The sequence below is a fragment of the Lontra canadensis genome, unplaced genomic scaffold (assembly GCF_010015895.1).
Source record: "Lontra canadensis isolate GAN:19392208 unplaced genomic scaffold, GSC_riverotter_1.0 scaffold7, whole genome shotgun sequence".
Classification (NCBI taxonomy): domain Eukaryota; kingdom Metazoa; phylum Chordata; class Mammalia; order Carnivora; family Mustelidae; genus Lontra; species Lontra canadensis.
Genome location: NW_022631001.1, coordinates 27035825 through 27049107, shown reverse-complemented (window position 1 = coordinate 27049107; position 13283 = coordinate 27035825).

The following is a 13283-nucleotide window of genomic DNA, read 5'->3' as shown; positions in this document are numbered from 1 at the left end:
AGACTGGCTGAAGCTCTGCCCAAACAATCTCTGCATGGAAAAGCACCACTTGCTACTGGAGCAGATGATGATGATGAAGTTCCAGATTTTGTGAGGAATTTTGACGAAGCTTCCAAGAATGAAGCAAACTGAATTGAGTCAACTTCTGAAAAAGATAAAACTTGAAGAAGTTACTGGGAGCTGCTATTTTACATTATGAATGCTTTTTAAAATTTTGCTCATGGATCTGATAAAATCTAGATCTCTGATATTTTTAAGCCCAAGCCCCTTGGACACTGCAGCTCTTTTCAGTTTTTGCTTATACACAATTCATTCTTTGCAGCTAATTAAGCTGAAGAAGCCTGGGAATAAAGTTTGAAACAAGGTGAATAAAGTTCTTTGCCTCGAATACAGTTTTATTTTTTATTTTGTTAACACTGATTTATACACAGAAAGCAAAGTTGTTTATAGAAAGCTAAGCATGGCATGTAATATGGCTGGTAATCTTTGATGAAATTTGATTAAAGATTTTAAATGGCTGTATAATATTTAAAAAAAGAAAGTAGGAAGCATAAAAGAAGTATGACTGAGTATATCTGTAAAAATCAGTCAAGAGTCACAAAAAGATGTAAAGTATGACAATATATACCTAAAACATGGGGAGAGAAGAGTTAAATATGGGTTCAATCTTAAGTGATCAACTTAATATAGACTGCTATATGTGGGTATTATATGCTAATTTAGTATATATAACCACAAATCAAAAACCAGTAATAAGCAGGCAAAAAATAAAAGAATCCAAGTATATCACTAAAGAAGTTCAGCAAACCATAAGGGGGGGAAAAAGGAGAGAAGGATTAGAAAAGAACAACAAAAACAACCACAAGTCTCTATTACAAAGCTGTCGTCATCAAGACAGTATAGTATTGGCACAAAAACAGACACGTAGGTCAATGGAACAGAATAGAGAGCCTAGAAATAGACCCTCAATTCTATGGTCAACTAAACTTTGGCAAAGCAGGGAAGAATGTCCAGTGGAAAAAAGACAGTCTAGTCAACAAATGGTGTTGGCAAAATTGGACAGCCACATCCAGAAGAATGAAACTGGATGATTTACTTACACCACACAAAAAAAGTATACCCAAAATGGATAAAGGACCTCAATGTGAGACAGGAATCCATCCAAATCCTTGAGGAGAACACAGGCAACAACCTCTTTCTTTGACCTCAGCTGCAGCAACTTCTTCCTAGGAACATCACCAAAGGCAAGGGAAGCAAGGGCAAAAATGAACTATTGGGACTTCATCAAGATGAAAAGCTTTTGCACAGCAAAGGAAACAGTTAACAAAACCAAAAGACAACTGACAGAATGGGAGAAGATATTCGCAAACAACATATCAGATAAAGCGCTAGTATCCAAAATCTATAAAGAGCTTATCCAAAATCTATAAAGAGCTTATCAAACTCAACACCCAAAGAACAAATAATCCAATCATGAAATGGGCAGAGGACATGAACAGACACTTCTACAAAGTAGACATCCGAATGGCTGACAGACACATGAAAAAGTGCTCAACATCACTCCGTATCAGGGAAATACAAGTCAAAACCACAGTGAGATACCACCTCACACCAGTCAGAATGGCTAAAATTAATAAGTCAGGAAACAACCAATGTTGGTGAAGATGAGAAGAAAGGAGAACCCTCCTATACTGTTGGTGGGAATGCAAGCTGGTGCAGCCACTCCGGAAAACAGTATGGAGACCCACAAAAAGTTGAAAATAGAACTACCCTAAGACCTAGCAATTGCACTAGTAGGTATTTACCCTAAGGATACAAATTTAGTGATCCAAAGGGGCACGTGCACCCAAATGTTTATAGTAGCAATGACCACAATAGCCAAACTATGAAAAGAGCTTAGATGTCCATCAACAGATGAATGGATAAAGCAGATGTCACACAGGGGAGGAGGAGTCAAGATGGTGGAGAAGTAGCAGGCTGAGACTACTTCAGGTAGCGGGAGATCAGCTAGATAGCTTATCTAAAGATTGCAAACACCTACAAATCCAACGGGAGATTGAAGAGAAGAAGAACAGCAATTCTAGAAACAGAAAATAAACCACTTTCTGAAAGGTAGGACTGGCGGAGAAGTGAATCCAAAGTAACGGGAAGATAGACCGCGGGGGGCGGAGGGGCTGGCTCCTGGCAAGCCGCGGAGCAACGGAGCACAAAATCAGGACTTTTAAAAGTCTGTTCCGCTGAGGGACATCGCTCCAGAGGCTTAACGGGGGTGAAGCCCATGCAGGGTCAGCGTGGCCTCAGATCCCGCAGGGTCACAGAAGGATTGGAGGTGTCTGAGTGTTGCAGAGCTTACAGGTATTAGAACGGGGAAGCCGGCTACAGAGACAGAGCCAAGGAGTGAGCGCTCAGCTCGGGGTTACCTTGAACCAGTCACAGGCTCGGTGAGATCGGAGGGCGGCTGGAGGCCAGGGTGACGGGAGTAATTGGGCGCTGTTCTCTGAGGGCGCACTGAGGAGTGGGGCCCCGGGCTCTCGGCTCCTCTGGGCCGGAGACTGGGAGGCCGCCATCTTTATTCCCGTCCTCCAGAACTCTACGGAAAGCGCTCAGGGAACAAAAGCTCCCGAAAGCAAACCAGAGCAGATTACTCAGCCTGGCCCCTGGTAAGGGTGATACAACTCCGCCTGGGGCAAAGACACTTGAGAATCACTACAACAGGCCCCTCCCCCAGAAGATCAACAAGAAACCCAGCCAGGACCAAGTTCACCTACCAAGGAGTGCAGTTTCAATATCAAGGAGAACAGCGGAATTCCAGAGGAGGAGAAAGCAAAGCACGGAACTGAAGGCTTTCTCCCCATGATTCTTTAGCCTTGCAGTTAATTTAATTTTTTTTCTTTTTCAATTTTTTTTCTCTTCTTCTGCTAACTTTTTTTAACTTTTACCCTTTTCTTTTTTAACGTTTTTTAACTAGTTAATCTAATATGTATATATTTTTCCTTTTTATATTTTTTCTTTATTGGTTTTCTTTTTTTAATTGTTTCTTTTTTTTTTTCCCTTTCTGAACCTTTTAATCCCCTTTTTCCCCCCTCACAATTTGGGATCTCTTCTGATTTGGCTAAAGCATATTTTCCTGGGGTTGTTGCCACCCTTTTAGTATTTTACTTGCTCCTTCATATACTCTTATCTGGACAAAAGGAGAAGGCGGAAAAATTCACCACAAAAAAAAAAAAAAAAAAAAAGAACAAGCAGCAGTACCAAAAGCTAGGGTCTTAATCAATACAGACATTGGTAATATGTCAGATCTAGAGTTCAGAATGACGATTCTCAAGGTTCTAGCCAGGCTCGAAAAAGGCATGGAAGATATTAGAGAAACCATCTTGGGAGATATAAAAGCCCTTCCTGGAGAAATAAAAGAACTAAAATCTAATCAAGTTGAAATCAAAAAAGCTATTAATGAGGGGTAATCAAAAATGGAGGCTCTCACTGCGAGGATAAATGAGGCAGAACAAACAATTAGTGATATAGAAGACCAAATGACAGAGAATAAAGAAGCTGAGCAAAAGAGGGACAAACAGCTACTGGACCACAAGGGGAGAATACGAGAGATAAGTGACACCGTAAGACGAAACAACATTAGAATAATTGGGATTCCAGAAAAAGAAGAAAGAGAGAGGGGAGCAGAAGGTATATTGGAGAGAATTATTGGAGAGAATTTCCCCAATATGGCAAAGGGAACAAGCATCAAAATCCAGGAGGTGCAGAGAACACCCCTCAAAATCAATAAGAATAGGTCCACACCCCGTCACCTAATAGTAAAATTTACAAGTCTTAGTGACAAAGAGAAAATCCAGAAAGCAGCCCGGGAAAAGAAGTCTGTAACATACAATGGTAAAAATATTAGATTGACAGCAGACTTATCCACAGAGACCTGGCAGGCCAGAAGGAGCTGGCATGATATATTCAGAGCACTAAATGAGAAAAACATGCAGCCAAGAATACTATATCCAGCTAGGCTATCATTGAAAATAGAAGGAGAGATAAAAAGCTTCCAGGACAAACAAAAACTGAAAGAATTTGCAAACACCAAACCAGCTCTACAGGAAATATTGAAAGGGGTCCTCTAAGCAAAGAGAGAGCCTAAAAGTAGTAGATCAGAAAGGAAAAGAGACAATATACAGTAACAGTTACCTTACAGGCAATACAATGGCACTAAATTCATATCTCTCAATAGTTACCCCAAATGTTAATGGGCTAAATGCCCCAATCAAAAGACTCAGGGTATCAGAATGGATAAAAAAACAAAACCCATCTATATGTTGCCTACAAGAAACACATTTTAAACCCGAAGACACCTCCAGATTTAAAGTAAGGGGGTGGAAAAGAATTTACTATGCTAATGGACATCAGAAGAAAGCAGGAGAGGCAATCCTTATATCAGATCAATTAGATTTTAAACCAAAGACTATAATAAGAGATGAGGAAGGACACTATATCATACTCAAAGGGTCTGTCCAACAAGAAGATCTAAAAATTTTAAATATCTATGCCCCTAATGTGGGAGCAGCCAACTATATAAACCAATTAATAACAAAATCAAAGAAACACATCAACAATAATACAATAATAGTAGGGGACTTTAACACTCCCCTCATTGAAATGGACAGATCATCCAAGCAAAAGATCAACAAGGAAATAAAGGCCTTAAATCACACACTGGACCAGATGGACATCACAGATATATTCAGAACATTTCATCCCAAAGCAGCAGAATACACATTCTTCTCTAGTGCACATGGAACATCCTCCAGAATAGATCACATCCTGGGTCCTAAATCAGATCTCAACTGGTATCAAAAGATTGGGATCATTCCCTGCATATTTTCAGACCACAATGCTCTGAAGCTAGAACTCAATCACAAGAGGAAATTTGGAAAGAACCCAAATACATGGAGACTAAACAGCATCCTTCTAAAGAATGAATGGGTCAACCAGGAAATTAAAGAAGAATTGAAAAAATTCATGGAAACAAATGATAATGAAAACACAATGGTTCAAAATCTGTGGGACATAGCAAAGGCAGTCCTGAGAGGAAAATATATAGTGGTACAAGCCTTTCTCAAGAAACAAGAAAGGTCTCAGGGACACAACCTAACCCTACACCTAAAAGGAGCTGGAGAAAGAACAAGAAAGAAACCCTAAACCCAGCAGGAGAAGAGAAACCATAAAGATCAGAGCAGAAATCAATGAAATAGAAAAAAAAAAAAAAAAAACAATAGAACAAATCAACGAAACTAGGAGCTGGTTCTTTGAAAGAATTAATAAGATTGATAAACCCCTGGCCAGACTTATCAAAAAGAAAAGTGAAAGGACCCAAATAAATAAAATCATGAATGAAAGAGGAGCGATCACAACCAACACGAAAGAAATACAGACAATTATAAGAACATACTATGAGCAACTCTATGCCAACAAATTTGACAATCTGGAAGAAATGGATGCATTCCTAGAGACATATAAACTACCACAACTGAACCAGGAAGAAATAGAAATCTTGAACAGACCCATAACCAGTAAGGAGATTGAAACAGTCATCAAAAATCTCTAAACAAACAAAAGCCCAGGGCCAGACACTTCCCGGGGGAATTCTACCAAACATTTAAGGAAGAACTAATTCCTATTCTCCTGAAACTGTTCCAAAAAATAGAAATGGAAGGAAAACTTCCAAACTCATTTTATGAGGCCAGCATCACCTCGATCCCCAAACCAGACAAGGATCCCATCAAAAAAGAGAACTACAGACCAATATCCTTGATGAACACAGATGTGAAAATTCTCACCAAAATACTAGCCAATAGGATTCAACAGTACATTAAAAGCATTATTCATCATGACCAAGTGGGATTTATTCCAGGGCTACAAGGTTGGTTCAACATCTGCAAATCAATCAATGTGATACAACACATTAATAAAAGAAAGAAGAAGAACCATATGATACTCTCAATAGATGCTGAAAAAGCATTTGACAAAGTACAGCATCCCTTCCTGATCAAAACTCTTCCAAGTGTAGGGATAGAGGGCACATACCTCAATATTATCAAAGCCATCTATGAAAAACCCACCGCAAATATCATTCTCAATGAAGAAAAACTGAAAGCTTTTCCGCTAAGATCAGGAACACGGCAGGGATGTCCGTTATCACCACTGCTATTCAACATAGTACTAGAAGTCCTAGCCTCAGCAATCAGACAACGAAAGGAAATTAAAGGCATCCAAATCGGCAAAGAAGAAGTCAAACTATCACTCTTCGCAGATGACATGATACTATATGTGGAAAACCCAAAAGACTCCACTCCAAAACTGCTAGAACTTGTATAGGAATTCAGTAAAGTGTCAGGATATAAAATCAATGCACAGAAATCAGTTGCATTTCTCTACACCAACAACAAGACAGAAGAAAGAGACATTAAGGGGTCAATCCCATTTACAATTGCACCCAAAACTATAAGATACCTAGGAATAAACCTAACCAAAGAGACTAAGAATCTATACACAGAAAACTATAAAGTACTCATGAAAGAAATTAAGGAAGACACAAAGAAATGTAAAAATGTTCCATGCTCCTGGATTGGAAGAATAAATATTGTGAAAATGTCTATGCTACCTAAAGCAATCTACACATTTAATGCAATTCCTATCAAAGTACCATCCATTTTTTTCAAAGAAATGGAACAGATAATCCTAAAATTTATATGGAACCAGAAAAGACCTCGAATAGCCAAAGGAATATTGAAAAAGAAAGCCAAAGTTGGTGGCATCACAATTCTGGACTTCAAGCTCTATTACAAAGCTGTCATCATCAAGACAGCATGGTACTGGCACAAAAACAGACACATAGATCAATGAAACAGAATAGAGAGCCCAGAAATAGACCCTCAACTCTATGGTCAACTAATCTTCGACAAAGCAGGAAAGAATGTCCAATGGAAAAAAGACAGCCTCTTCAATAAATGGTGTTGGGAAAATTGGACAGCCACATGCAGAAAAATGAAATTGGATCATTTCCTTACACCACACACGAAAATAGACTCAAAATGGATGAAGGACCTCAATGTGAGAAAGGAATCCATCAAAATCCTTGAGGAAAACACAGGCAGCAACCTCTTCAACCTCAGCCGCAGCAACATCTTCCTAGGAACATCGCCAAAGGCAAGGGAAGCAAGGGCAAAAATGAACTATTGGGATTTTATCAAGATCAAAAGCTTTTGCACAGCAAAGGAAACAGTTAACAAAACCAAAAGACAACTGACAGAATGGGAGAAGATATTTGCAAATGACATATCAGATAAAGGGCTAGTGTCCAAAACCTATAAAGAACTTATCAAACTCAGTACCCAAAGAACAAATAATCCAATCAAGAAATGGGCAGAAGACATGAACAGACATTTCTGCAAAGAAGACATCCAGATGGCCAACAGACACACTAAAAAAGTGCTCCATATCACTCAGCATCAGGGAAATACAAATCAAAACCACAATGAGATCTCACCTCACACCAGTCAGAATGGCTAAAATTAACAAGTCAGGAAATGACAGATGCTGGCGAGGATGCGGAGAAAGGGGAACCCTCCTACACTGTTGGTGGGAATGCAAGCTGGTGCAACCACTCTGGAAAACAGCATGGAGGTTCCTCAAAAAGTTGAAAATAGAACTACCCTATGACCCAGCAATTGCACTGCTGGGTATTTACCTTAAAGATACAAACGTAGTGATCTGAAGGGGCACGTGCACCCGAATGTTTATAGCAGCAATGTCTACAATAGCCAAACTATGGAACAAACCTAGATATCCATCAACAGACGAATGGATAAAGAAGAGGTGGCATATATACACAATGGAATACTATGCAGCCATCAAAAGAAATGAAATCTTGCCATTTGCGATGACGTGGATGGAACTAGAGGGTATCATGATTAGCGAAATAAGTCAATCGGAGAAAGACAACTGTCATATGATCTCCCTGATATGAGGGAGAGGAGATGCAACATGGGGGGTTAAGGGGTAGGAGAAGAGTAAATGAAACAAGATGGGATTGGGAGGGAGACAAACCATAAGTGACTCTTACTCTCACAAAATAAACTGAGGGTTGATGGGGGGAGGGGGGTTGGGGGGGGTGGGGTTATGGATATTGGGGAGGGTATGTGCTATGGTGAGTGCTGTGAAGTGTGTAAACCTGGCGATTCACAGACCTGTACCCCTGGGGATAAAAATATATTAGATGTTTATAAAAAATAAAATTTAAAAAAAATTTTTTAAAAAATGTCACACACACACACACGCAAACATGGGAATACTATGAAGCCATCAAAAAAAAAGAAATTTTGCTATCTGCAACAACATGGATGGAACTAGAGGGTATTATGCTAAGTAAAATAAGTCAGAGAAAGACAATTATTGTATGATCTCACTGATATGAGGAATTTGAGAAAGAAGAGAGGATCATAGGGGAAAGGAGGGAAAAATGAAGCAAGACAAAACCAGAGAGGGAGACAAACCGTAAGAGACTCTTAATCTCAGGAAACAAACTGGGGGTTACTGGAAGGGAGGGAGTGGGAGGGATAAGGTGACACTGGGGAGGGTATGTGCTATGGTGAGTGCTGTGAATTATTTAAGAGTGATGAATCACAGATGTACCTCTGAACCAATTCATTATATGTTCATAAAAATGGATTTTTAAAAACCCACAAGTAACAAAATGACAATAAATTCATATGTATCAAAAATTACTTTAAATGTAAAAGAACCTAAATACTCCAATCAAAAGACATAGGGTGACAAAATGGATGAAAAGACAAGACCCATCTCTGTGTTGCCCACAAGTGACTCATTTCAGATCTAAAGACACATGCAAACTGAAAATGAGGGGATGGAGAAACATCTACCACGCAAATGGATATGAAAAGAAAGCCAGGTAACAATACTTAGATCAGACAAAATGACTTTAAAACAAAGACTGTAACAAAGAACAAGGACACTATAATAACAAATGGGAGAATTAAACAAGAATTTGAACAACTGTAAATATTTATACACCCAATATGAGAGTACCCAAATACATAAAATAGTTAATAACAAATAAAGGAGCTAATAAATCATAATACAATAATAGTTGGAAACCATAAGACTCCACTTACATCAAGGGACAGATCACCAAACAGAAAAATCAACAAGGAAACAGTCACTTTGAATGACACTGGATCAGATGGATTTAACAGATATATGCAGAACATTCCATCCTAAAATAGCAAAATACATATTCTTTTCAAGTACACGCGGGACATTCTCCAGGCTAGATCACATAGTAGGCCACAAGACAAGTCTCAATCAGTTTGATCATTGTATGATCAAAGTCATACCATGTATCTTCTCTGACCACAACATTATGAAACTAGAAAGGAACCACAAGAAAAAAATCTGGAAACTGCACAAATCCATGAAGGTTAAATAACATGCTACTAATCAATTAATGGCCAACCAAGAAATTTTTTTAAAAAGTCAAAAATTACATGGAGAGAAATGAAAAAAAAAACAGTCCAATACCTCTGGGATGCAGCACAAGTATGCTAAGAGGAAAGCTTATAGCAATAGAGGTCTATCTCAGGAAGCAGGACAAATCTCAAGCCACCTAACCTTACAACTAAAGGATCTAGAAAAAGAAGAACAAACAAAAAGCCCCAAATCACAGTATGAAGGAAATAATAAATGACCTAGAAACTAAATAAAACAGATCAATTAAATCAGGAGCTTGTTCTTTGAAAAGATCAACAAAATTGATAAACCTCTAGCCAGACTCATTAAAAAAAGAGAACTCAAACAAAATCACAAATGAAAGAGGAGAAATAACAACTGACACCACAGAAATTCAAAGCACTGAAAGATTATGAAAAACTTTATGCCAACAAATTGGACAACCTAGAAGAAATGAATAAATTCCTAGAAATGTATAACTTACCAAAATTGAAGCAGGAAGAAACAAAATTTGAACAGACTGATTACCAGCAGTGAAACTTAATCAGTAATCAAAAAACTCCCAAAAACGAACGATGTTACTGTATGGTGACTAACCTAATTTAAAAGAAAAAAACTCCCATCAAACAAAAGTCCAGGTGCAGATGATTTCATAGATCAATTCTACCAAATATTTAAGAGTTAATACCTGTTCCTCTCAAACTCTTCCAAGAAATAGAAGAGGAAGGAAAACATCCTGGTACCAAAACCAGATAAAGATACCACCAAAAAAGACAAGTACAGGCCACTATCCCTGATGTACATAGATGCAAAAATCCTCAACAAAATGTTAGCAAACCAAATCCAACAATACATTTTAAAAAATCATTCATTATCAAGTGGGATTTACTCCCTAGATGCAAGGGTGGTTCAGTATTCACACATCAATCAACATGATATATCACATCAATAAAAAAAAGGGTAAAAACCAAATGATCATTTCAGTAGATGTGAAAAAAGCATCTGATAAAGCACAATATCCATTCATGATAAAAACCCTCAACAAAGTAGGTTTAGAGGGAACATATCTCAAAGTAATAAAGGCCTTATGTGAAAAACCAACAGCTAACATCATCCTTAATGGGGGGAAAGGGAGAGCTTTCCCCCTAAGGTCAGGAAAAAGACAAGGATGTCCACTCACCACTTTCATTCAGTACAGTACTGGGTAAGTCCTAGTCACAGCAATCAGATAACAAAAAGAAATAAAAGCAGCAGGGGGTGGGAGGTTGGGGGAACCAGGTGGTGGGTATTAGAGAGGGCACGGATTGCATGGAGCACTGGGTGTGGTGCAAAAACAATGAATACTGTTGTGCTGAAAATAAATAAATAAATAAATAAATAAATAAAAAGAAATAAAATGCACTCAAACGGGTAAGGAAGTATTGCAGATGACATGATACTCTATACAAATAAACCCAAAAGACTCCACCAAAAAACTACTTGAACTGATAAATGAATTCAGCAAGGTTACAGGATACAAATTTGATGTACAGGAATCTGTTGCATTTATATACACCAATAATGAAGCAATAGAGAAAACAATCCCATTTACAACAAAAATTATAAAATATCTAGTAATAAAATTTAAAAGGTAAAAAACTATACTCTGAAAACTATAAAACATTGATGAAAGAAATTGAAAAGATGACACAAAGAGATTCCATGTTCATGGATTGGAAAAACAAATATTTTTATTTTTTGAAACAGCTTCAGAAGAATAGGCATTATTTCTTCTTTGAAATGTCTATCCTACCCAAAGCAATCTACACATTTAAATGTAATACCTGTCAAAATACAAAGAGCATTTTTCATAGAACTATAACAAAGAATCTTGAAATTTGTATGGAAAAATAAAAGACCCCAAATAGCCACAGTGATCTAAAAAAAGAAAAACAAAACTGGAGGCATCACAATTCGAGACTTCAGGTTATACTACAAAGCTGTGGTGATCAAAACAATATAGTACTGACACAAAAACAGACACACAGATCATTGGAACAGAATAGAAAGCACATGAAATAAACCCACAACTATACGGTCAATTATTCTTTGACAAAGTAGGCAAGAATATGCAATGGGAAAAGGACCATCTCTTCAACGGTGTTGGGAAAACTGGAGAGCTACATGCAAAAGAATGAAACTGGACCACTTTCTTTCACCATACACAAAAGTAAACTATTTAAATATGAGACCTAAAATCACAAAAGTCCTAGAAGAGAACACAGGCAGTAACCTCTTGCTATGTCATCAGCCATAGCAACTTTTTTCTAGATGTCTCCTCAGGCAAGGGAAACAAAAAGCAGAAATGAACTATTGAGACTACAGCAAAATAAAAAACTTCTGTACATCAATAGAAACAACGAATAAGACTAAAAGACAATCTACTGATTGAGAAGATATTTTCAAATGACATATCCAATAAAGAGCTTATATTCAAATTAATTTTTTTAAAACTGGGGTGCCTCAGTCGGTTAAGCATACAACTCTTGATCTTGGCTCAGGTCATGATCTCTGGGTTGTGAGACTGAGCCCCACATTGGGCTGCATGCTGAGCATGGAGCCTGCTTAAGATTTTCTCTCTCCCTCTACCCCTGCCCCTCAACCCTACTCATGCACTCACTCTCAAAAAAAGTTCTATGTATCACTTATACAACTTAACACATACCCAAAAAAAATCTAATTAAAATGGGCAGAAGATATAAACAGATATTTCTCCAAATCCCAGATGGTCAACAGACACATGAAAAAATTCTCAAAATCATTCATCATCAGGGAAATGCAAATCAAAACTACAATGAGATATCACCTCATACTTGTCAAAATAGCTAAAACCAAAAACCCAAAAAACAAGTGTTGGCAAGGCAGTGGAGAAAAAGGAACTGTCATGCACTGTTATTGGCAATGCAAACTGGTAGAGACATTGTGGAAAACAGTATAGTTTCTTCAAAAAATTAAAAACAGAGCTACCCTTTAATCCGGTAATGCACTACTAAGTATTTACCCAAAGAACATGAAAACACTAATTTGATGGGATATATGCACCCCTATGTTTATAGCAGCACTATTTGCAATAGCTAAATTATGGAAGCAACCCAAGGGTCATCAATATATGAATGGATAAAGATGTGAAACACACACACACACACACACACACACACACACACAAAACGAAATATTATTCAGGCATAAAAAAGAATGAAATCTTGGCATTTGCAACAACATGGATGGATGTAGAGAGCACAATGCTAAGTGAAATAAGCCAATCAGGTAAAGACAAATACTGTATTATTTCACTCATGTGTGGAATTTAAGAAACAAAACAAAGAACAAAAAAAGAGAGAAACCAAAAACCATACTCCTAACTATAGAGAACAATCAGATAGTTACCTGAAGGGAGGTGAGTGGGGGAATGGGTAAAATAGATAAGGGGGATTAAGAGTACATTTACTTGGGGGCACCTGGGTGTCTCAATCACTGGAGTCTCCAACTCTTGACCTCAGCTCAGATCTTGATGTCAGGGTTGTGAGTTCATGCCCCATGTTGGGCTCCACACTGTATATGGAGCACACTCTTTAAAAAAAAAAAAAAAAACAGAAAGTATACTTATCTGATGAGCACTGAGTAATATCTGGAACTGTTGAATCACTCTATTATATACCTGCAACTGATTTAACACTGTATGTTAACTACACTGGAATTAAATTTTTTAAAATAAAATAGAA